The sequence below is a fragment of the Aphelocoma coerulescens genome (genome assembly GCF_041296385.1).
Source record: "Aphelocoma coerulescens isolate FSJ_1873_10779 chromosome W unlocalized genomic scaffold, UR_Acoe_1.0 ChrW_unloc_scaf_5, whole genome shotgun sequence".
Lineage (NCBI taxonomy): Eukaryota > Metazoa > Chordata > Aves > Passeriformes > Corvidae > Aphelocoma > Aphelocoma coerulescens.
Window position 1 is genome coordinate 1,424,078 of NW_027184084.1, and position 24,637 is coordinate 1,448,714.

Sequence of the window (24,637 nt, forward strand, 5' to 3'; positions counted from 1 at the left end):
CTGTAGCAAGAGCCTGCAAGCAAAAGGCCTGTGTGAGAAAAACTCTCCATGAGAAAATTCTTGTGTGAGAAAAGGCCTGGGGAACAAAGAGGGAGTTTGAAGACTTGCAGCTGTTCAGATAAGACCCAGAGAAGGGAGGTAAACTTTGAATTCTTTTAATCATAACATAACTAGTAAAAGCTTGCCAATGTAAGTCCAATTAGGTAGAAGTAGAAATGCGCTTTGATAAGTTTTAAGCCACTTAAGAGTTAATAAGCTGGCATACTATATAAGTGCCTTTGGATTGCTAATAAACGGAGTTTTGCTCTTATCAACCACATTGGTTTTGGACTGCAACTTTCTCCCCCTGCCAGAGCCGCCAGGCCCTTTCTCCTTTTTACAATTCCAACAGTGGTTAACCTTTGTTTACATTCACAGGCTTATCACCTGGGTTTCAGTTTCAGATTGTGAAATGTAGCTTTTCTGGCCGAGTCTTAAAGAGACTGCAGATGACATAGAGGGAATATGGAATACACGATTTTGGGTCACCTCAGTCACCTAGGACAATAGTTGAAGTTGCATCCCCTAATTTTGGAGAAATTACAAACACACGTTTGAGTGATTACTTATTTTTATAGTGGTGTAGTCTATAAGTATGGAATCACAACTAATTCTCATACAAACACATTCTTTTCTGACGTATATAAGCACAGTTTCAAGGATTTCATTAGGATATATTTCAAAATGACAAACATTTTGTTCAGTGTCAAGACAAATGTCCTGGGCCTTAATAGCCTTACTTTCACAAATAAATCCCTGTTGTTCCTGCACAACACACACATACATTGACATCGACACTTTGCCATTAGTTCCCATTTTCTGGGCCCATATTCTGTGTTGTATCAGATAGAGTATAGTTCCTTGGTGATTTAACCCCAGTGCAATAACTGAGTATGTGGGATACACCAAAGCACTGCCCATTGTTAAAACAAAAGCTGTGGCTTTACTGCTGGTAGGGTCATAAGTGAAGTTAACTAGATGCCACCAAGATTGAAATTCTCTTTCAAATTTGTTTGCATTATGCCAGATTACCTTTCGAATTTCTAGTGGGCAATGTACCTTCATAGCCCTCCCTTATAATTACTGCTGTGATAAATTGTATCCACAATTGAGCCTGGATGCAGCTGAGAGCATACAAGGTATTGGTTTGGGCTGCACCAAGAGCATTCACTATTAGCTGGTGATCCTTCTCATCAGTTCTGTTCCACTGAGGGAATGTATCTGATAAGAGCCATTGATTAGTTCCTAATGCTGATAAGGAAGATCATAATGCATGTTTCAATTGGTATAAATCACTTGTTACCGAGTTTATTTTGTTTTTTAGGACTTCAGCACCCATGCTATTTAATACTCCTAATCCAGTCCCCAGGATACCAGTCACATCTCTGCTTGATCATTTTGGAAAGGTGAGGGTCTGTCCATGCAACCATGCTGACCACCCTGCATAGGCTGTAGACAGGAGTGGTGAGCAGGCAGGTTTGATTGCAGAGATATTGGTCTGCATTGATAATTCCACTCGTTTGAGGGACCATGAAGGATTAAATAGCACTTGTTGCTGGCCAGTATATTGGATGGCATAGGGTCCAATTTTTGAAATTTGTGGAGATAAGGTTTCACCAGTGTTATCAGGAGCCTGGGAGGTAGTGGAGGGCATTGTGCAGGTTAATTTTTATTGTGCCAATATACATTAGCCCAGTTATGGCTGTGCATACATTATACCTCCACATGCACACTACTTTCCTTTCCATATTTTGCTTCAATGTAATGCTCACAGAGCAGCTTCTGGTCTTGTAACATTTGGTCTGTTTTTCAAATGAGCTATATTGGAAACTAAGTAAATTTCCCCTTCATTGGTTGGAGGTTGTGTTTCACATATAATGGTTATTTGTTGGGAAATAGAATTATTGGGATCAATTAAAGAACTGTGCAAGCAATAGGCCTGGAAGTTTTTAGGCTTGTGTATGAGAGACACTTTCCATGAGAAAGTCCCTGTGTGAAGGAAACAAACAGCCTGAGAAAAAAGAGGGAGTGAAAAACTTGCAGCTGTGCTATCCGGGAGTGAACAAGGGAGATGAGCACAAAATTCTTTTGATCATAACAAGACTGTGGAGACTTGCCAATGTAAGTCCAATTATGTAGAAATAGAAATGTGTCTTGATAAGCTTTAAGCCACTTAGGAGCTAACAAGCTGGTATACTATATAGGTGCCTTTGGACTGCTAATAAACGGAGTTCATTTATCAACCATATTGGTTTGGATTGTCTCTCTCTCTACCCCCGCTGGGATCCGGGCTCCTCGCCCCGTGCAGCTTCTAACAGTTATATTTCCCTCTGCCAAATTCATGTTATTAGGGGGAGCTCCTAGATTTGTACAATTATAGCTTGTTTCATTAGCAATTGTCATTGAAATGCATTCAGGCTTAAGTGTGGTTATGACCATTACCATAGTGACCAATACAGATAGAGAAAGCCAGGGTCTCCATACAATGTCAGGCTTGGTGATGTATCTGCCCAATGTGGTTCATTCTGGTGCTGCTTCCTTCCATGAGAAGAATAAGCAGTCCTTCAATGGATAACTTGATCTTCAGTGGAGACATGCTGGCATCATTCGTAGTATCATTCCTGAAAAAGTAAAATAATACAAGTCTGTCTTGGGGTGACTTTATGATGTGTATCCCCTATCACTGCTCCATACCCAGAAATTAATATTGTGCTTTTCTATGCCTTTAAACTAAGCCTGAGAGGGGGGAAGAGAAAAAAACAGAGGGAACTCTTCAAAGCAGTTTGTTTCAAGGACACAGAGATAGAGATGGTTCTTTGCGTTCAGCTGCGTCAGCAGAGCAAGAGCAGGGAGAAGCACTCTACTTGCTTTCTCAGCCAGTTTTTGGCTACGTTTTCTCTGGAGAAAGAGACAGAGACTTGAACTTTGTTTTCCTGGGACTTTGGGGTTTTTTTTTCCCTTCTTCTTTTTTTGGACTTTTTCAACATCAGAACACATTGGGAGGGTTCTCCACTGAGGCTCGGAGGCGGGCCCACCACAACCCACCTCCAAGGAGGGGGAGAGAGATCTACAGAAGGACTCTGAAATTTTCCCAGGTTTCTCTCAGCAGAGCAAGAGGTTTTATTATTTAGCATTGTTGTCCTTTTCCTGTGTGTTTGTTAAATAAATAGTTTTTATCTCTTTCACTTTCCTTCGAGGAAAATTTATTTTTTCCCAAACCTGGTGGGGGAGATGCGGTTATAGCCTGCCTTCTTACAGAGGATATATTTCTAAATTTGCCTAAACCAGCGCAAAGTCTCAGTGGGGTTTGCCCTGACAGGTTACCCAATTAAAAAGAAGGAAAAATCCACCATGCACTAATTCTGTTTTGTATCACTACTGTCAGTAGCTTCACAAGCAAGTGGTCCACAAGGTTTCGTCAGAGTCATAGGCACAGTTCCGATTTGAGGTAATTTTACCATAACAGGTTGTCCTGGTTGTAATGCTGTAGGATGTTCCCCTTTGATGGAAGGTGCAGCACCTTATTCAGGTTTTGCAAAGAATGCTCATCTCACAGGGCTCCTGGTGGCTCTGGTGCCTTTTCTTGGTCTTAAAATCAAGAGTCAAACACGTTTAGAAGGGAAAAAGGGATTTTACCTTTGTATTTATTTTAAGGATCCTTAGGTGCACTACATCCAGGTCGAATGCACCTCAATGCACACTGCAGTGCCCCACAGAAGATCTGGTATAACATTATAGGTCTTACTAATTAGCATATCTATCAAAGATTCCCCAAGGAACCTTTTCCTGGATGGTTCTATCTTAGTTTATAGAATGTGTTCTGGAGAGGACCTTGGGGTCTGGGGCATTCTGATCCCTAACTACAAAGCTTCTAAAATGTTTAGTCTCCTAGCTTGACAAACAAGTCCAAGAATGTAGGCAAAAAGCACTAAGAATACAGAAGTTATAAAAAGATATAAAAGAAAAAGATATAAAAGGGATATAAAAGAAAAGGCAAAAGATCATCATGGCATCAGCTCCATACTGATTATTTAGTCACTGAAGTATTCTGGGAAGTCAAGCATCCCACACAGTGGTGTGTGGTTTAAGGCTGTTTTTAAACAGGTCATTAGCCCTTTCTATGATTCCATTTGACTGGGGATAATATGAGGTGTGGAATACCCATTGAATTCCTTCTTGTTTGGCCAATTCTTGTACCTCCTTATAGGAGAAATGTGAGCCATCATCACTTTGGATTGTATCAGGAGTAGGCAGACTTGAGAACCAAGATGATAATCCCCATACTGTGTTCTGACTGTCGACCTTTGGGCATTTAGCTGCCATGAGTAGGCCCGAGACTACTTCTACAAGCGTGAGGATCTATCAATATCCCGCCGAGAGTCTGAGTGGCCTGATGGAATCAATTTGCCATGTAGACCATAAAGCTTTTCCTTTACTGGTGTGTAGGGTTGGTGCTTTAGCAGGATGATCTAATTGCAGCTTTAATCTACACTAAGGACATTCTGTAAGGATTGTTTCACAAGTTTTCCTGTTTAGGGGCCAACCTTTGCTCCGTGCAGCAAAATAAAGTGCTTCTTTACCAGTGTGACCTAATTTCTGATGTAATCATTCTCCCAATTGATACCATTCCTGATTTGAGCAATCTTCTATCTTTATCTCCCTTGATTTTAGTTAATTCATCCACCTTTCTATTCCAGTTTGTGGTTGGTTTGTTATCCTTGGCATGGGCTTTAACCTATCCTATTTTGAATGGGGTTTTTCTAGCTATATTTAATAATAATTTCCAATCCTAAGACTTCCAAATAGGAGATGTATTTGCTTCCCAATTTAGTGATTCCCATTGGTGGACCCACTGTGTGGTACCAGCCCAAACAGCATAGGAGTCCACATAGATTATTTTTGCTCTATTCTGAGCTGCTTGAACAACTCTTCTTAACTCTCCTACTTGTGCACTACCTTGACCTTCTTCTGTTATTTGTTTGTGTTGCTGTTTAATGCAACAGCCTTGTATTGACATTTACCACTGTGCTGGTTTGAAAGTAAACGAGCGGGAGAAATTACCCCCACACAAATACCTTGCAAGAGATTTTAAGTTGGAGTTACAATGGAAATACTACAATAAATGCAATGAATACAGAAAGACTGCCTTAAAACCACAAAGTCAGAGTACAACTTGATACCCTGTTGGTCAGGGAGGTAGTCGCAGTCCAATTAAGCAGTGAAGTGATGGTTGAAAGCAGTGGTCCTGCTGAAAGCTCTGGTCCTTCTCTAGATGTCCAGTGGTGGTGGTTGTGTCCCAAATCTCCAGACCTCGAGATTATATATGGTGGTGTTCAGGTGGTACCACCCCCAGGGCAGGGAGTTTCACAATGGAGTGATGTAATCTTATGAGTCATAGGATATTTTTGGGAGTTCTTACTGGCCTGGGTCATTACAGCTGCCCATTATGCTGCTGAATCGTTATGGCCCATTAGCAGAGATGGCCCCCTCAGGGTGGGTGTAACCCTGTTGGTGCTACCCTGGAGGGAGTTATCATTTGTGAAGATAAAGAGACATTCCTCCACCCTTAACAGTTCATCAGAAGGTGATGTAGATGGTGGTAGAATACATACTTTGGTTGCACCCTACATTTTAACCCAGGACAACCACTTACCCTTTTTGCTGAGGCATCAGTGAACCAAATATCTTCTTTTGGCATCCCCTCAGTAGTAAGGGGAGGTGCACTTAAAATTGGTGAGGGTTTAAAAGGTTGTTGTAATGCTAATAGATCTGCATTGATAGTTATTTGTAATTTATAAACTTTAGTAAGTTCTTCTGTCAATTTCATTCATCCTGCAACTACCATTAGGTAGGCATTCTATTTCCTGACTGTGGATTTTTGTGCAACTCTTTCTGGGGCAGCAAACCCCTTTAAAATAGACTCCAGCAAATTAAAGGATCCTCTGGTTTGTACAGGCTCTTCCTGATGTATCTTCTCATCTTGTTTCGCTGCTCGGAATAAAGAGAAAAGTCCCTTTTCCCATTCAGAATATCTCTGTTCTGTCTCTTAAAATGCAGCTGAACTAAATACTGAAGATCTCTTTGGTCCATCAGGGCCAGTTTGAAACAGATTGCAGTAGGCACCATGCTATGCAAAACCCCATTCTGCTATAATAGGATCGTGGGGGTGCACTGGTTACAGTGATTGATATGTTTTTAATTCCAGTATTAAGGTTTTGACTGCCTCCTCATGATATGCAGAAAAGACTCTACAACTCGAAAGTTGTAAAGTAGGTATGCTTATTGCAGTGCCAGACGCATGGAGGGTAGCCCCAAAAAAACCATGCATCCCAACTGCGGTACTCAGCTTGAAATGCATCTGGTTACAAATTACATATGCATCAAGTTACACAATACGCCTATACATATTTATCGTCTGTCTCCGCTTCGTATTATAATTAGCTTAGCATTCTATTACGCCTGCGCAGTGCCGCCTGGTGGTCGTGGGCTGGGGTCTCTGGGATGAAGTAAAGTCATCCTCTGATGAAGTAAACACTCTACCTCAGACTTAAACTTTTCACCTTGCTTCCTTGCGCATACTCTCTGAGGTCCTGGTCTAAGTCCAAACCCCAAAGCTGGTTCGAGCCAGTTCCAAGGTCTGAAAGCAGGAATTCTGGTCATGGTTTCTTCCTCTTATCAGTGGTCTGGCATCCTATCCTTATCCTCCCATACATCCTTCCCCTTTGCCTGGCCGGTATAACAAATGTTCAGCAAGCAGTACATTGTTTAGCAAGCACCTGCAAAGTTTTGCAATACTAGCAGTACCCACAGCACTTAACCCCTAAAATCTAAGCCCCTTGTATCACTCATGTTCTGAGTTCTACTCCCACTGTTTTCCCTTTCGTAAAAGTGAGTACAGTGGGTGAGCAATAATAGAAAATGCAGGCACATGTTTTCTCCAATATCTTAAAGTTCCCATTAACTATTGTAATTCTTTCTTAGATTGGGGCATCTGTATTTGTTCTATTTCCTTTAAAGTGCCTGGAGGAACTACTGCCCTGCCTCATATCCACCAAGTACCCAAAATTTTACTTCTTTACTTGGTCCTTGACATTTTTCAGGTGGAATTTAGATTCCTGCTTTATGTAATGTTTCCCATACAGCTGCTGCTGCTTTCCCCACCTTTTTGCGGGAATCTCCTTCAATTATAATGTCATCTATATATTGATACAGCTTCACATCTGGGGCGAGACTGTCTGTAACAATTCAGCAAGTGCAGCATGAGCAATCAACGGTGAATGTTTATACTCCTGAGGGAGCCGGTTAGAGATATTGTGTTGGTTTTGCACAGCCTGGTTTTTGGTAGCGGGGGGGCCACAGAGGTGGCTTCTGTGAGAAGCTGCTAGAAGCTTCCACCATGTCCGGCAGAGCCAATCCCTGATGGGTCTGAAGATGGACATGCTGCTGGCCAAAGGTGGGCCAATTAGAGATGTTGGTAATGCCTCTGTGATAACATATTTAAGAAGAAAATCAAAACAAAGTGAGGGCACGCACAGTTTTTTCCTCTAGTCAAAGAGAAGGAGGTGAGAACATGTGAGGGAGAACATCATGGCAACACCAAGGTCAGTGGAGAAGGAGGGGGAGGAGGTGCTCCAGGCGCTGTAGCCAAGATTCCTCTGTAGGCCATGGTGATGACTATGGTGAGGAAGGCTGTCCCCCTGCAGCCCATGGGGATCCATGGGGCATGCAGAGATCTACCCACAGCCCGTGGGGGAGGTGCTCATGCCAGAGCGGGTGGATGCCTGGAGGACGCTGTGATCCAGTGGAAGACCCGGTGGAGAGAGGGGGCCCTTGCTTCTAGGCTGGAGCAGCCTGTCCTTGGAGGACTGCATGCGGTGGAAGGGACCCACGCCACAGAAGTTTTGGGAGGACTGTCTGCCCGTGGGAGGGACTCACGTTGCAGCAGTTTTGCGAGGACTGCTGCTTGTGAGAGTGGAACCATGCTGGAGAAGTTTATGGAGAACTATCTCCTGTGGGAAGGGACCCCACAGTCTCACAGGGGAAGGTCTTGTCTCCCTGAGCAGCAGAAGAAATCCTTGGGTGATGAAGTGACCGAAACCCCCATGTCCTGTCTCCTTGCCCTGTCAGTGGAAAGGAGGGAGGGGTTGGGGGAAGAAAAGGTGTTTTTAAGGGCTTATTTTACTTCTCATTATCCTCCTCTGACTTTGTTAGCAATAAACTCACTTTGTACCTCTAAGTTGAGCCTGTTTTTGCCCTTGGAGTGTTTTCTCCCTGTCCTTATCTCAACTCATGAGCCCTTCGCTATTTTTTTTTTTTCTTCTCTCCTCTGCCCAGCTGTGGCAGGGGAGGGTGAGTGAGCAGCTTTTGTGGGTGCCTGGTGTTGGGCCCGTGTCAAACAATGACAACTGTGTTGCTGTTATCCCCAGAGAGATGGTGAAAATCACGACATAAGTCCAGCTCAGATGATATGGCCGAAGCAGAGCTCAGGCTCCTTTAATGCCAAAACCCCATCTTTTATAGCATGGATTGCAAAAGAGAAATTACATGATTGGCCCCTTGGCTAGTCACCCACCACAGTGAGTGGCTGAGCAGTATAACCACCCATTTCAAAATATTATTCTCACAAGACTGAAAACAATTCCACTGTTCTCACAACATCCTGCACCTGTGGATAGTTTACCAAACCGTCTTTCTCTGTTTCTCAGCTAAAGCATGAGAAAGGAAAAACTTCACAAATGCTTCAGCAGCTGGAAAATTCCTCTGCTCCTGCCTTTTAGCATCCACACAACTGTACACCTTCCCATGTAAAAGCAAATTTCTCTTTATCCTCCTCTTGTAAGTGAACCATAAAAAACATATCTTTTATATCTAGTACTGCCATCCATGGGTGTACAGCTGGAAATTGTTTTTCTTTAATATCACAAGATAAAGAGGGCTTAGAATTGTGCTGTACTCTGGGATATTCATCCATCAGAAGCTCACAGCTCCTAGGAAAGCCTGGGTTTCCTTGTTGGTTGGTGGGGACATAGCTGTGATTTTGTTGATTATGGGGAGAAATAAGATAGAATTGGGTTGTGAGCTGTAAAACCTGCCTGCAGAGGCACATGGCAGCACACAGAGGCTTGCCTCCACCGGACCATGGGTGGAGGAGGTGTCACATGGCAGACCCCTATGGAGAGGAGCCTGCCGGAAGCTGACGGACAGGTGAACAGTGAGTGATCACCCCATAGAAGGACATTTGGAAAGTGTGTTGCTGATGTGGCAACACAGGAAAGGTCACATAGTGAGGATTACCATATAAGGAAATACTGTGCCTTAGAAAAGTGTATAAAACCAGCTCATTCCTTTGAATAAACGATTTAGATTCCCTGCTGGTCTGGGTCTGTGCCTCAATCGTCGACACTTGATTACCTCCGTCGGGATCTGGCGATATCCATTTTGCCACTTGACTCCTAGAAACTAAATTTCTTGAGCAGGTCCCTTAACCTTACTTTGTTTAATGGCAAAACTAGCTTTCAGGAGAATCTGGATAATCTTCTCTCCTTTCTTGAAGACTTCCCATGCTGACTTCATTCAGGCCATGGTAATCCACCATCAGTCTCCATTCTCCACTGGACTTAAGCACTGGCCATATAGGGCTGTTAAAGGGTGAACAAGCCTTGCTGACCACCCCTTGGCTCTCCAGGTCACAAATCATCTTATGGATGGGAATCACAGTGTCTCAGTATTGCCAACAGTGCACTGTTGATGTGGCGATTGGTACCTGTTGTTCTTCAACCCTCAGCAGTCCCACAGCAGAGGGGTCATCTGAGAGACCAGGCAGGATATTCAGTTGTCTGATTTCCTCTGTCTCTACAATAGCTATCCCAAAAGCCCAGTGATGTCCTCTTGGGTCTTTGAAATACCCACTCCTGAGACAGTCTGTGCCGAGGATGCACGGGGCCTCTGGACCAGTCATGATGGGGTGTTTCTGCTACTCCTTTCCAGTCTAGCTTGCTTGAGCTTCCAGTACGGCCAGCTGCTGGGATCCCCCTGTCACCCCAGAAATAGAAATGGATTCTGCTCCCACCTACCTTGATGGCATCAGGGTACATTGAGCACCAGTGTCAACCAAAGCTGTATATCTTTGTGGGTCAGACATGCCAGGCCATCGGATCCACACAGTCCAATAGATCAGACTGTCCCTGTAGCAATTGAAGATAACAGATCACCACTTTGTCATCTAGCAGGATCGTTTTTATTGAACACACTTGAGTATTTATATGTTTTTTCTGTGTACAAGTTTTAGGATCAACAACACAGCCAGCCAGTAGGAGAGAGAAAGCAACCACACAAAAAAAAAAAAAAAGAGTAGAGCTGATGTTTCTCACTCTTATCGAGAAACAGTAATCCATCTCACACACATTCACAGCACAGTTTTCTGGGTTGTACATCAAAGCATTTCACATAGGTATTTATGGCTGGAGTTGATCCTTTGGTATGTGCTTTCCCATGGGAAAAGGGCTGTTAGTCAAGGTTAGGATGGCCCAAGCAGGCCGCTAATGCAGTTCTGTGCTTGCTGCATGAGCTCTGGCGTGCCCTCGATCAGAGAGAGTCTAGCTGCATTACTTCTGTGCATCGCAGAAGCGACTTCGGCATCGGGATAGGTGCTGGCTAGGCGCGCTCGTTGGCTTCTTTGCAGAGAGACACGGCAGGAGCCGATGATTTAGGCTCACATTAGTTTGGAGATAAAGGAAGAGAGAGTGGGTTCTGATCTGGCTTCCAACAAGTTTATTGTCAGAAGTTTAGCAACCAGAACATGGCAATGATCTTAATCCTAATACACCGGGAACCTTTTCCTTCAGTTTTATAGGGGGTTTGAAAACCGCAGGGAAAGGGGAAAACAACCAATGCGTTACAAGCAAGGGGGAGGACACAAGTCAACAAGAACCAATGGGGGAAACAGAGAGGTGGGAGATACAACAAAGAACCAGTGAACAACGGAGTAAGAGAGAATTTTCCCGAACAGGGAAAAGCAGTTCGGACCCAGATGCAGCCCCGAGGGGATCTGGCTTAAGCTTCTGAGCAGCCCATCGACCCACCCTCCGAGTCTGTGTCCCGGGGCAATTAGATCCACGGGAAGGCCTGGGGTTGATGGGCATCTCGCTGCCCCAGCCCAGCAGTGGGCTGGGTCATAGCAACAGGCTACTGGTTCTACATCTCCCCTTCTTTGTTTAAAGAGGAATCGATTACAAAGGCAGCCATCATGTTTGCTTCTGCCTTTTTGCTGACTTTGAAGAGTCTCCATAGGCAAAGAAATCCTGTAACGAGAATAAAAAAGAAACCCATCCCCAAAGTGCCAAACAGCCGTATGCGTAAATTCAGTCCCTTAAACCAAGTTTTTGGTTTAAGCCAGGCAAAGCTTTTAGCAAGTGTATCATAGAAACTGTGCAGATATGGTTTGAAGTTTTTGAGATTGTTTCATAATGCTATCTCTTAATGCATTTATGGTTTTATCCATATTTATTGAAAATGCCCCTTTTAGATGAGCCTTCACCTCATCCCAGGAAGTTTCAGAACTGTTTCGCTCTACAGGGGTAACACACGTTAGCATCAGTGTGCTACCAATCACAGTGAAGGTGTAAGTGAGTATTTAGGGCATCTTGTTTTTCTCCAATCCACAGTAAAGCAGCCTCAAGGGCATCTAAGCGTGCCAGTATTTGTTGATCAATTACTGTTTGCATTTGTAGCCCCTCTGTGAAATTACTCATTACAGAACTAACTTCATGAGCTGTTTTTACTGATTCTGTTAAAGCAGTAATAGCAATAGTAGACAAAGCTAAAATAACAATAGCAGATACAATAAAAGCAATAAACCAAGAAATAAATCTCTTTGTTCATTTGGACTCCTTTAAAAACAAGCATTTTAGATACTTGACTCCTAATTCTCCTCATTCCCCTGCAAGATTCACAGGAATCCATAGGTCTGCACACTGATGTAGGGGTAAGAGATAAGTAAAATTCCTCTCAGCTGTATTTTCAGGGGTGATGCAGGAAGTGTACATAGAGTTAATGGCTGTGATGCAGTAAGATAGATTACAAGGTTCAACTGTCATATTTGTTGTTAATAAGAATGCATAAGGATGTGTTGTGCAGATCATGGCATCAAGAGTTTTCATATAAGTGGCATTCACCCAAAATGTAGATGACACATGAGAATAACACAAAGCCCATATTCGTGGAGGCAGGAAGGGGAGCATTAATCGCCAATGAACTGTATGAGGGACGGATTCATCATTGGCATCATGGATCTGTGTGACAGACCCCGAGAGTCCTCCATGCCTGATCCTGTAGTAAAAGGGTCTGCTCTTCCTCAGAAAGTCCACTGGTGGCTGTGTAGCTCCTGTCCTCTGGAAATCCAGTGGAAAGGGTTGTCTCTGGTGTTCAGTCCCAGATTATATCCATGATGGGATGCTTGGTTCCTCCCTCTGGATGGAGCATCTCACAATGTGAGATAATGAGTCATGAGGCCAAGTGTTGATTAGGCTCATTAACAGAAGATAGTCCAGAGGGAGTTATCTCTGAGTCATGCGGCAGGACAATGATGGGCCATTAACAGCAAGATAGTCTGGGGGGAGGAGGCAAGGAAACACTGCCCCACCTGGTTTCAACAGCTCATGAGGATTGTAATAGAATACACTGCAACCCCAAACATTATCCACCACTTATTCTATTACCATCTACATCATCCCAAATCAATACATTCTTAAGCTCTAAACACACATACACACACACACACATATATATATATATATACAATGAAACCCTACACACTGTTCTCACCTAAGATTAGGTCTCCTTGTGGTACACAATGGGTTTCCCCATCTTTCTGCATTACCCACCAAGTGTAACCAGGTCCTTGAGAAAAGACAATCCCACGGATGGGTTTGCCTTTTCCTGAGGTAGGATTAATCCAAACAGTCTTTCCTAAAATACCTCTCAGGTGTACCACAGGGACTCCATCCACTGTGTGCAAGGGTTCAGACTCGGCAGGACCAGCTCGACTGATGGACCCTCGGGTATTGACCGTCCAGGTGGCCTTTGCTAAGTTCACTTCCCAGATTTTGAAGGTCCCCCCACCAAGAGCCTTTATAGTGGTTTTAAGTAGTCCATTGCAACGTTCAACTTTTCCAGCAGCTGGTGCATGATAAGGAATATGATATATCCATTCGATACCATGTTCTCTGGCCCAGGTGTTGAGAAGCTGCTCTTAAAATGAATCCCGTTGTCTGACTCAATCCTGTCAGGGGTGCCATGTCTCCACAGGACTTGCTTTTCCAGGCCCAAGATGGTGTGCCGGGCTGTAGCATGAGGCACAGGGTAGGTCTCCAGCCATCCTGTGGTTGCTTCAACCATGGTCAACACGTAGCACTTGCCTTGGCGGGTTTGGGGAAGGGTGATGTAATCAACTTGCCAGGCTTCCCCATACCTGTACTTTGACCATTGTCCACCATACCACAGGGGCTCCACCCGCTTGGCCTGTTTAATTGCAGTACAGGTCTCACAACTGTGGATGACCTATGAGATGCTGTCCATGGTAAGGTCCACCCCTCGGTCACGGGCCCATCGGTATGTTGCATCTCTCCCCTGCTGACCAGAGGCATCATGGGCCCAATGAGCTAGGAATAATTCTCTCTTGTGCTGCCAGTCCAGATCCACCTGTGATACTTTCACCTTGGCAGCTCGGTCCACCTGCTCGTTGTTGCGATGTTCTTCATTAGCCCGACTCTTGGGTACGTGCGCATCCACGTGTCGAACCTTCACGGTCAGCTTCTCTACTCGGGCAGCGATGTCCTGCCAAATCTCAGCGGCCCAGATGGCTTTCCCTCTGCGCTGCCAGTTGGCCTTTCTCCAGCAAACCAGCCATCCCCACAGAGCATTAGCTACCATCCACGAGTCGGTGTAGAGAGAGAGCCTCGGCCACTTCTCTCGTTCAGCAATATCCAAAGCCAGCTGGACGGCTTTAAGCTCTGCAACCTGACTGGATCCACCTTGTCCCTCGGTAGCTTGTGCAACTTGCCGTGTGGGGCTCCATACTGCAGCTTTCCACTTCCTGTTAGTGCCTACAATTCGGCAGGAACCATCAGTGAAGAGGGCATAACGTCTTTCAGTCTCCGGTACCTCATTATATGGTGGGGCTTCCTCAGCGTGAGTCACTTGCTCTTCCTCTTCTTCAGAAGATAATCCAAAAGTCTCACCTTAAAGCCAGTTTGTTATAATTTCCAGGATCCCAGGGCGATTCGGGTTTCCAATAGGGGCATGCTGCATGATGAGAGCAATCCATTTGCTCCATGTGGTGTCGGTGGCGTGATGCGTAGAAGGAACCTTTCCCTTGAACATCCACCCCAGCACCGGTAGTCAGGGTGCAAGGAGCAATTGTGCTTCTGTGCCGATTACCTCTGAGGCACATTGGACTCCTTCATAGGCGGCCAAGATTTCCTTCTCTGTGGGAGTGTAGTTGGCTTCAGATCCTCTGTAGCTTCGGCTCCAGAATCCCAGCGGTCGGCCACAAATCTCACCAGGCACCTTCTGCCAGAGGCTCCAGGACAGACCATTGTTCCCGGCTGCTGAGTAGAGCATGTTCTTCACCTCTGGTCCTGTCCTGACCGGGCCAAGGGCTACAGCTTGAGAGATTTCCTGCTTGATCTGGGTGAAGGCTTTTTGCTGTTCTGGGCCCCAGTGGAAATCGTTCTTCTTGCGGGTAACCAGGTAGAGAGGGCTCATGATCTGGCTGTACTTGGGAATGTGCATTCTCCAAAAACCTATGGCGCCTAGGAAAGCTTGTGTTTCCTTCTTGCTGGTCGGTGGAGATATCGCAGTGATCTTATTGATGACCTCAGTGGGAATCTGATGTTGTCCATCTTGCCACTTTACTCCCAGGAACTGGATCTCTCGGGCAGGTCCCATGACTTTGCTCCTTTTGATGGCAAAGCCGGCTTCCAGGAGAATCTGGATGATTTTCTCTCCTTTCTCAAATACTTCCTTTGCTGTGTTTCCCCACACGATGATGTCATAGATGTATTGCAGATGTTCTGGAGTCTCACCCTTTTCCAATGCGGTCTGGATCAGTCCGTGGCAAATGGTGGGACTGTGCTTCCACCCCTGGGGCAGTCGGTTCCAGGTGTATTGCACACCCTTCCAGGTGAAAGCAAACTGAGGCCTGCATTCGGCTGCCAAAGGAATGGAGAAGGAGGCATTGGCAATGTCAGTAGTGGAATACCACTTCGCTGCTTTGGACTCCAGCTCGTACTGAAGTTCCAACATGTCCAGCACAGCAGCGCTCAATGGAGGCGTGACCTCATTCAGGCCACGGTAGTCCACCGTCAGTCTCCATTCTCCGCTGGACTTACGGACTGGCCATATAGGGCTGTTGAAAGGTGAATGGGCCTTGCTGACCACCCCTTGGCTCTCCAGTTTACGAATCATCTCATGGACGGGAACCACAGAGTCTCTGTCGGTGCGCTATTGCCGACGGTGCACTGTTGCTGTGGCGATTGGTACCTGTTGTTCTTCAACTCTTAGCAGTCCCACGGCAGAGGGGTCATCTGAGAGGCCAGGCAATGTGCTCGGTTGTCTGATATCTTCTGTCTCCACAGCAGCTATTCCAAAAGCCCAACGATGTCCTTTTGGGTCCTTGAAATATCCATTTCTGAGATAGTCTATGCCGAGAATGCACGGGGCCTCCGGGCCAGTCACGATGCGGTGTTTCTGCCACTCGTTCCCAGTTAAACTCACTTCAGCTTCCAGTACAGTCAGCTGCTGGGATCCTCCTGTCACCCCAGAAATAGAAATGGGTTCTGTTCCCACATACCTTGATGGCATCAGAGTACATTGAGCGCCTGTGTCGACCAAAGCCGTGTATTTTTGTGGGTCAGATGTGCCAGGCCATCGGATCCACACAGTCCAAAAGACCCGATTATCCCTTTCCTCTACCTGGCTAGAGGCAGGGCCCCTCTATTCCTGGTCATGGTGCATGTTGCTCCCTTCTGGTGAATATGTTCCTGAGGTCCCTTCAAGAGGATCAGTCATGTTATCATTCCTATACCGTCTGGAGTTCTGTGTGCGAGAGACCGGAGCAGTGTTGACTCTAGATGCGCTTCTTGTGGTAGTTGTCCCTCTTTTTAGTTCACGTACCCTGGCTGCTAAGGAGGAGGTGGGTTTTCCATGCCACTCACTCATGTCTTCTCCATGTTCCTGAAGGAAAAACCAGAGATTACCTCGTGGGGTGTATCCTCTCTCCCTTGTTGGGGGATGCCAGCTCCTAATTGTGGGAGTGTGTTTGTTTAGTTCAGTCCGGGTCTCCCCTCTATGTTCTGTAAGTTTGGTGTACCCCAGTTGGCACCCCCCCCGTTTTATTTAAATCACCCTGTCTGTCATTTTTATCTCCTCCCAGGACCCTGTCTGTCACTCTGCCACCCCTCCCAGGCTTCTGGAAAGTTCTAGCCAGGGGGCCAGGTGATTAGTCCTGGGAAAGGAGTCCCTCCCTTCCCCTGTTATAGTTGGTTCCCTTATGTGTCCCTAGTTCTGCTTGCCGCACCCTTCCCTTCCCTGGTTGGTTGTTCTGTACACCCCCCCCCCCCCCATGCCCCCCCCGCCATAAAATGCCCTGGCGCGCGATCTGCAGGTGCTCTGGGTTGGGCACCCCTGGTGGTTGAGGTCCCCCTGTTCGGAGGACCAATAAACTTTCTGGATTTAACCCAACTCTGAGCCTGCCCCCTTTCCTCCGCCGTCTGCCTTTAACGCCGCGGTCCCTTGGAAGGACCCACGAGCCAGACCTTTGATCCCTCCGATATCAGAGGCTGGCCCCCGTTGCCTGCTGTGTCCCGAGCTGACCGGGCTGAGTGGGAACTGTTCCCAGAGGACACAACGGCAATTTGGCGCCCAAGTGTGGGGCTGCCGTTCCATTGGACCACAAAGACAGCGTGGCGCCCAAGCGTGGGGTTCCTTGTTCTATCGGACCCCACGGAAGGGGTGTCCCCGGCAAAGGCAGCTTGGTGCCCGGGCGTGGGGCCCCGCTTCCATCAGACCCCACGGAAGGGACTGATTGTTTCGGCAAGTGCGTCCTCGGGACGTCAAGCTACCCCAGCTGCAGCATGCTCCGTTTTAGTGAGCGGCGCGCCTGGGGTTGAGGACGGTAGCTTCGCCCGAGCCGCGAAGTCATTCTCGGCGGATGAATCGGATGCCTGGAGCGTGCCTGGAAGCCAGTCAGGTAAGTATTTTTCCCCGGGGGGGGAAAAACTTGCCTCAAATCCGGTAAAGGCTTTCGGAGGGACCAGGACGGTCCCTGGCTCTCGAAGAGCCGAACGTAGGCTGCGCAGCCCTGGAGCAAGCGCGGTTTGCTTGTCTCCGGTTGGTTTTTGGGAGACCGGCGTTCTAGGCTTTAAAGATTCAGCTCCATACGCTGTGCTTTTGGCTATGGGCATCAAACTCTCCACAGCACAGACGGAGGCATTTCTCCAAGTTGCGGGACTCCTTCAGGGTGGGGGGATAAGTTTTTCAAAGGGATGTTTAAAACGGTTTATTCGGTGGCTGTTTCTGCACTTCCCTCAGTGCTCTCAGAGTTCGGTTTTGAGCGTTCCCCTCTGGAACGCCGCAGGAGAAAAGCTAGCGTGATCGAATTCTGCCAAAGGGAAAGATTTCTCTTTTCTGTATTTGCAGATTCTATCGGCGTTAGCTAAAAAAAGGGAGAGGGAAGGACAAACAGCCCCGAATTCCCCAGTTGTTACCCCTAACCCATCTCCCGAACCCGTGTCCCCTCAAACGGGCATCCTGAGGAGAGCAACCCGCGATGCGCAGGGCTGCCACCGTCTCCCTGGCTTTCCTCGGGGTTCTCGGAGTCCCCGCTCAAACAGTCCCGGCCAGACTGCCCGAGGCTTATCCCGTTCCCCGACTTCCCCAGTTATCAGACCCCGAGTTCGGGTTAGTGATCCAGACAGTTCAGAAAATGCCCTCCCTGCCCAAGGAAGACAAGATGGCAGGCGCCACGTGGAAGGGACCCCCTCTTGCCTTCCCCCGCGCTTTTCCACCCGAAATCCCTTTCTCCCGAGTCCCAACCCCTTTCGCCCCGACCCCTCCTACTCCCAAGCTGGTTCCACACCTCTTACCCCTCCTACCTGTCACCAGTGCGCGCCCCCGTGCTCCGCCCCCAGAAATCGCAGTTCCATGCCCGGCTGCCACCCACTTCCTGCTTCCGGTTCCCACGGTGTCTGGCCGGAAGGGGGGGGGCCCGAGGACCGGAACCCGGAACTGGATCCCATTCCCTCGGCCGCTCCGGTTTTTTATCAGAGGTCCCGGAGAGGAGGAACAACCCATGTTATTTGGGAACCCCTCTCCCACCAAACAACAAAGGAACTCTGCAAGGCACAGAAGGAGTTTGGGAGAAAAAGCGAATATTTTCATGTCCTCTAAAAGGCAAATCTCTCCGGAGCAGTAATGACACCTTTCGATCTGCATCAGCTTTTCTCATGCCTGCTTTCCTCAGCAGAGTTTCTGCTCTGGAAGGCAGCGTGGGAAAGGGAGCTCCGCAGACTCCTTCCAGCACTCTTGCAAGGTTCTGACACGGCCGTTGATGCCGACAATAAGGAATTTACCTTGGACCATCTAAGCAGCGAAGGAGATTGGGCTTTGGCGCCGAAGCAAGCTCAAGGCTTGCCTTTGGAGGTTCTGCAACAGGTCAAGGAAGCGGCCGGTAAGGCATTCCTTGGTCTGAGGCCTGATGTGCCTGCAGAATCCTACTCGCAGGTCCAGCAGCAACCCACTGAGTCGTTCCTAAAGTTTGTGGAGAGACTAACCCGAGCTGTAGAGTTGCAGGTCAAGCAGCCGGAGGCCAAGGAAGAGGTCATCACAGAGATGGCTATGGTGAATGCCAACCCTCAATGCAAGGCAGCCATCCTGAGCCTCCCCCTGGACCCCCCGCCGACCATACAGACTATGTTAGAAGTTTGCGCTGCAAAGGCACCACTCCTGCAACCTACCAGCTCGGAGACACAGCGGCCCAGAGGAATGGCTTCAGTGGGAACAGCAACGCATCGCCCTGCAGCGGACCAGAGGAGGACCACGGGCCCGAACACCAAGCCACCTCCAACTGCAAACGGCCAAAAGCGAGCCCCGCAGGCCGGGAACACCTGCTTCCTCTGTGACCGGCCTGGACATTGGACAAGGGACTGCCCGCTCAAGTGGCAGTTCCAGCAATTTAAAAAGGAACATGAACCTGGGGGACAGGAGGGCCTTAAGCAACAAAAAAACTGAATGGGGAGCCCGCGCCCGCCCTGCGTGAAGACAAAAAAGGGACGGGACGCGAGGGGGAGGGGAAACTCAAAGAGGCAAAACTACCAGACATGACCTTAAAACCGGATTTGACTTCCTTTTCTGATGGTTCTTTCAGGTTGCAGCTGTTGACACCGCTCCACCTAAAGACCAGCGAGTGGCATACCGCACCGGTAAGCACTGGTGGTGAGCTGTGGGCAGAAGACCAAAGCCCTGACAGGTATGTCATAGTCGGAAGTGTTACCTGCACACCACAAGAGATCGAAGTCGCTCCGGGACTAATGACATCTAGTCCCGAAGGACCTGTTCTCTGGCTGCGCTGTGCCCACCCACCTCTGTTCCTGCCCAGAGGGCAGACAGTCGCCCAGGCTGTCCCTGTGGAAAGGCCACACCCAACGGTGTGTGCCACACATGTTATAGGGACAGAGAAGCCTCGGGTAGGCTGCAAGGTCAACAGAGGGGAGGAAGTCCTGCACCTCAGAGGGCTTCTGGACACAGGGGCAGATGTGACGATCATTCCCACATGAGAATGGCCGGCACAATGGGAATTGCAGAACGTGGCTGGACACGTGCAAGGTGTTGGGGGCATTCAATAGGCCAAACAGTCAAAGAGCATCGTGCAAATCAAGGGACCGAGCGGACAATTGGCAAACATACGTCCGTTCGTATTAGACTACAAGGAACCCCTCTTGGGGAGAGACCTCATGCAGCAGTGGGGAGTCACAATTGACCTACCTGACCCCCCGAAAAATTTTTGGGTTGCGGCCACTGAAGAGCGCCCTACTCAAAAACTAAATTGGAAAACTGATCACCCCATTTGGGTGGAGCAGTGGTCGCTCTATGGTGAGAAGTTGAAGGCGCTCGAGAAGCTCGTGGAGGAGCAACTTGAAAAGGGGAATATCGTGGAATCCAACAGCCCCTGGAATTACCCTGTCTTTGTTATCAAAAAGCCTAACAAAGACAAATGGCGGCTCCTCCAGGACCTTCGTCAAATTAACAATGTTATTGAGGACATGGGCTCTTTCCAACCAGGGATGCCATCCCCAACGATGCTCCCTCAAAATTGGAATCTGGCAGTAATTGATATTAAAGACTGCTTTTTCCAAATTCCCCTGCACCCTGACGATGCCCCGCGTTTTGCCTTCTCGATTCCTGTTATCAATCGAGAAGCCCCAAGGAAAAGATACCATTGGAAGGTGTTGCCACAGGGTATGAAGAACAGCCCGACCATCTGCCAATGGTATGTCTCTTCCTTGCTTGCCCCAGTTCGCGCAGCAGCAAAAGAGGCCATCATCTTCCATTATATGGATGATGTCCTTGTGTGTGCCCCCGACAATGACATGCTTGCCAGTGTGCTTGACCTGACAATCAATGCATTGGTTGCTGCAGGGTTCGAGCTCCAAGAGGAAAAGATTCAACGGATGCCACCTTGGAAGTACCTGGGCCTACAAATTACAAAGCGGACCATTGTGCCGCAAAAATTGGCTATCAATACCAACATCAAGACTCTGGCAGATGTCCACCAGCTGTGTGGGTCTTTAAATTGGGTGAGGCCATGGCTGGGCCTGTCCAACGAAGACCTAGCCCCCCTTTTTGATTTACTAAAAGGGGGAGAGGAGCTTAGTTCTCCCCGGACACTCACCCCAGAGGTGCAAACAGCTCTGGAGAGAGTGCAACATCTAATGTCCACCAGGCAGGCAAGCAGGTATAGGCCTGACTTGCCATTCAAATTCATCATCCTGGGTAATCTGCCACACTTGCACGGGGTTGTCTTCCAATGGGAAGACAACAAAAAGAAGAGCAAAAAGGACCATGACCGGAGGGATCCCCTCTTAATTATAGAGTGGGTATTTCTCAGTCACCATCGGTCCAAGAGGATGACACAGCCACAAGAGCTGATGGCTGAACTGATCCAGAAGGCTAGGATCCGGATCAGAGAGTTATCAGGATGTGACTTCGACTGCATCCACGTGCCAATTAGGACAAAAACGAGCCAAATTACTAAGGCGATGTTGGAGAGTCTGCTTCAAGATTGTGAAGCATTACAGTTTGCTCTGGAGGGCTACACAGGCTAAATTTCCTTGCATAGGCCAGCCCACAAAATATTCAATTTGGAGATTCTTTTCGAATTAAATACAAAAAGTGTTCAGAGCAAAGAACCTTTAAAGGCCTTGACAGTTTTTACTGACGCGTCCGGTCCCAAAAGTCCGTGGTGGCTTGGAAAAACGCCCAAACTCAGCGGTGGGAGGCTGACATCAAAGAGGTAGAAGGATCGCCTCAAGTTGCTGAGTTGGACGCAGTCATCAGGGCTTTCGAAAGGTTCCCCGAACCCCTAAATTTGGTAACAGACTCTGCATATGTTGCAGGGGTAGTCTCCAGAGCCGAGCACGCCATTTTGCGTGAAGTCTCCAACATGGCCTTATATGAGTTGCTCTCAAAGTTAATAAATCTGGTCTCCCACCGAGAGCAACCATTTTACGTGATGCACGTCAGGTCACACACGGACCTGCCCGGGTTCATCGCAGAAGGCAACAGGAGGGCAGATGCCCTCGCTGCGCCAGCTGCGATGGCCCGGACTCCAAACGTGTTTAAGCAGGCGAAAATCAGCCATCAGCTGTTCCATCAGAACGCTCCTGCCCTGGTTCGTCAATTCAATCTAAAGCACGACCAGGCCAGGGCGATTGTGGCTGCATGTCCAGAATGCCACCAGCTAGCTCTTCCTGCCATTAGTACTGGTGCAAACCCCCGTGGACTTAACAGCTGTGAAGTCTGGCAGATGGACGTGACGCATGTTGCTTCATTCGGCAGAATGAAGTACGTGCATGTGTCAGTTGATACCTTCTCGGGAGCAGTTTTTGCCTCTGCCCACACGGGAAAAGGCCAGCGATGTGCAAAAGCACCTAGTGCAGGCATTCGCTACCCTGGGCATCCCCAAAGTCATCAAAACGGACAATGGCCCAGCATATACGTCCAAGGAGTTCAGGAGCTTCCTGCAGCAATGGGGAATAGAACACAAGACTGGCATCCCCTATTCCCCGACAGGTCAAGCCATTGTAGAGAGGGCCCACCAAAACATCAAAAGAATGCTCCAGCGTCAGTGCTCCTCCAAAAAGCTAGAGTCACCTGCTGTCAGGCTCTCAAAGGCATTGTTCACCCTGAATTTCCTCAACTGTGCCTTTGAGAACCTGAACCCACCAATCGTGCAGCACTTTGGGCGGTCTCAGCAGTTGCAAGTGAAAGAAAGGTCTCCGGTGTGGGTTAAAGACCCGGAGACTAGGGAGATACAAGGGCCTTATGAACTAGTTACCTGGGGGAAAGGGTACGCATGTGTATCCACCCCCGAGGGCCCTAGGTGGATCCCATCAAAGTGGGTGAAACCATGTATCTCCCAGACCGTCAGGAAGGGAGATCAAATACCCCCCAAGACCGGGGTAGGTTAGTCGTGTGCCTCTCTGAGCCCCGAGCCCCAAGTTTATCCCAGTTGTTATCCCCAGTTTCAACCTTATTTTTCTAAGTTGTGTTTTAGTTTGGAGACACCAGAGATGACGTGGTTTGGGGACCTGTACCCAGACTCAGAGTACTGTCCCCAACCCGGATTCATGTCATCTTAAAAAAAACAAAAAAGGAGGAGATGTGGGAGTGTGTTTGTTTAGTTCAGTCCGGGTCTCCCCCCCATGTTCTGTAAGTTTGGTGTACCCCAGTTGGCATCCCCCCCGTTTTATTTAAATCACCCTGTCTGTCATTTTTATCTCCTCCCAGGACCCTGTCTGTCACTCTGCCACCCCTCCCAGGCTTCTGGAAAGTTCTAGCCAGGGGGCCAGGTGATTAGTCCTGGGAAAGGAGTCCCTCCCTTCCCCTGTTATAGTTGGTTCCCTTATGTGTCCCTAGTTCTGCTTGCCGCACCCTTCCCTTCCCTGGTTGGTTGTTCTGTACACCCCCCCCCCCCCCCCCATGCCCCCCCCCGCCATAAAATGCCCTGGCGCGCGATCTGCAGGTGCTCTGGGTTGGGCACCCCTGGTGGTTGAGGTCCCCCCCGTTTTATTTAAATCACCCTGTCTATCATTTTTATCTCCTCCCAGGACCCTGTCTGTCACTCTGCCACCCCTCCCAGGCTTCTGGAAAGTTCTAGCCAGGGGGCCAGGTGATTAGTCCTGGGAAAGGAGTCCCTCCCTTCCCCTGTTATAGTTGGTTCCCTTATGTGTCCCTAGTTCTGCTTGCCGCACCCTTCCCTTCCCTGGTTGGTTGTTCTGTACACCCCCCCCCCCATGCCCCCCCGGCCATAAAATGCCCTGGCGCGCGATCTGCAGGTGCTCTGGGTTGGGCACCCCTGGTGGTTGAGGTCCCCCTGTTCGGAGGACCAATAAACTTTCTGGATTTAACCCAACTCTGAGCCTGCCCCCTTTCCTCCGCCGTCTGCCTTTAACGCCGCGGTCCCTTGGAAGGACCCACGAGCCAGACCTTTGATCCCTCCGATATCAGAGGCTGGCCCCCGTTGCCTGCTGTGTCCCGAGCTGACCGGGCTGAGTGGGAACTGTTCCCAGAGGACACAACGGCACTAATGGCAGAGACTCTTGTTGGTTCTGGCGGGATGTGGTAAATCTCTTCTTTAAGTTCCTTTTTCAGTTTCTGATGGCCTTCTTCAATCAGGCTCTGGCCTTGCTCAGCCAAAAGACTTCTTTCCACGGATGAGACATGGGTGCGAAACGGGGCTGTGACGGTGTCCTCGTAAATCCTCAGTATGTTCACCAAAATGCCCACCCTGTCCTCGCCTTCCCTCCATTGCAGCGTTGCCAGGTAATGGGAGTACACCTCTGGTCCAAGGCCTGTGAACCTCAACCACATCTGTGACATGCACTGGACACCATCTGGGCTCTTAGGAAATCTCTCGTCTTCTGAGAAAATGATCTCCAGCACAGCCAATTCCCTCAGGCACCGGATACCTTGTTCCATTGTGCTCCATTTTCCTTGGTGCACCTGGAGGTCTTCTTTACAAAGGTACCTGTCCCTGACACTTGTAAGCAGTCGCCGCCAGAGGCTGAGAGCTTCTTGGGTTCTCCCGATCCCCTGGTCAATGACCACATCCCGGGACAGAGATCCCAGTTGCCTGGCCTCACTTCCGTCTAGAATGGTGTCATTGGCTGCAGCGTCCCAGATGTGGAGCAGCCAGGTCAGGATAGACTCATTCGTCTGGCGGGTGAATTCCCTCCGCAGGTCACGCAGCTCACCCAGGGATAGTGACAGAGTGATGATCTCTGGCTCTGCCTCTTCTGCAGGGTGTGAAGGTCCTGCTTCA

The 24,637-nt window shown here is 48.4% G+C and overlaps 1 protein-coding gene across 1 annotated transcript in view; it reads left to right on the top strand.

The window, feature by feature from the left end:
- Positions 1-24,637, top strand: part of LOC138102919 (small conductance calcium-activated potassium channel protein 2-like) — an 827,954-nt gene that overhangs the window by 129,881 nt on the left and 673,436 nt on the right. The gene's annotated exons all lie outside the window — the stretch shown is intronic.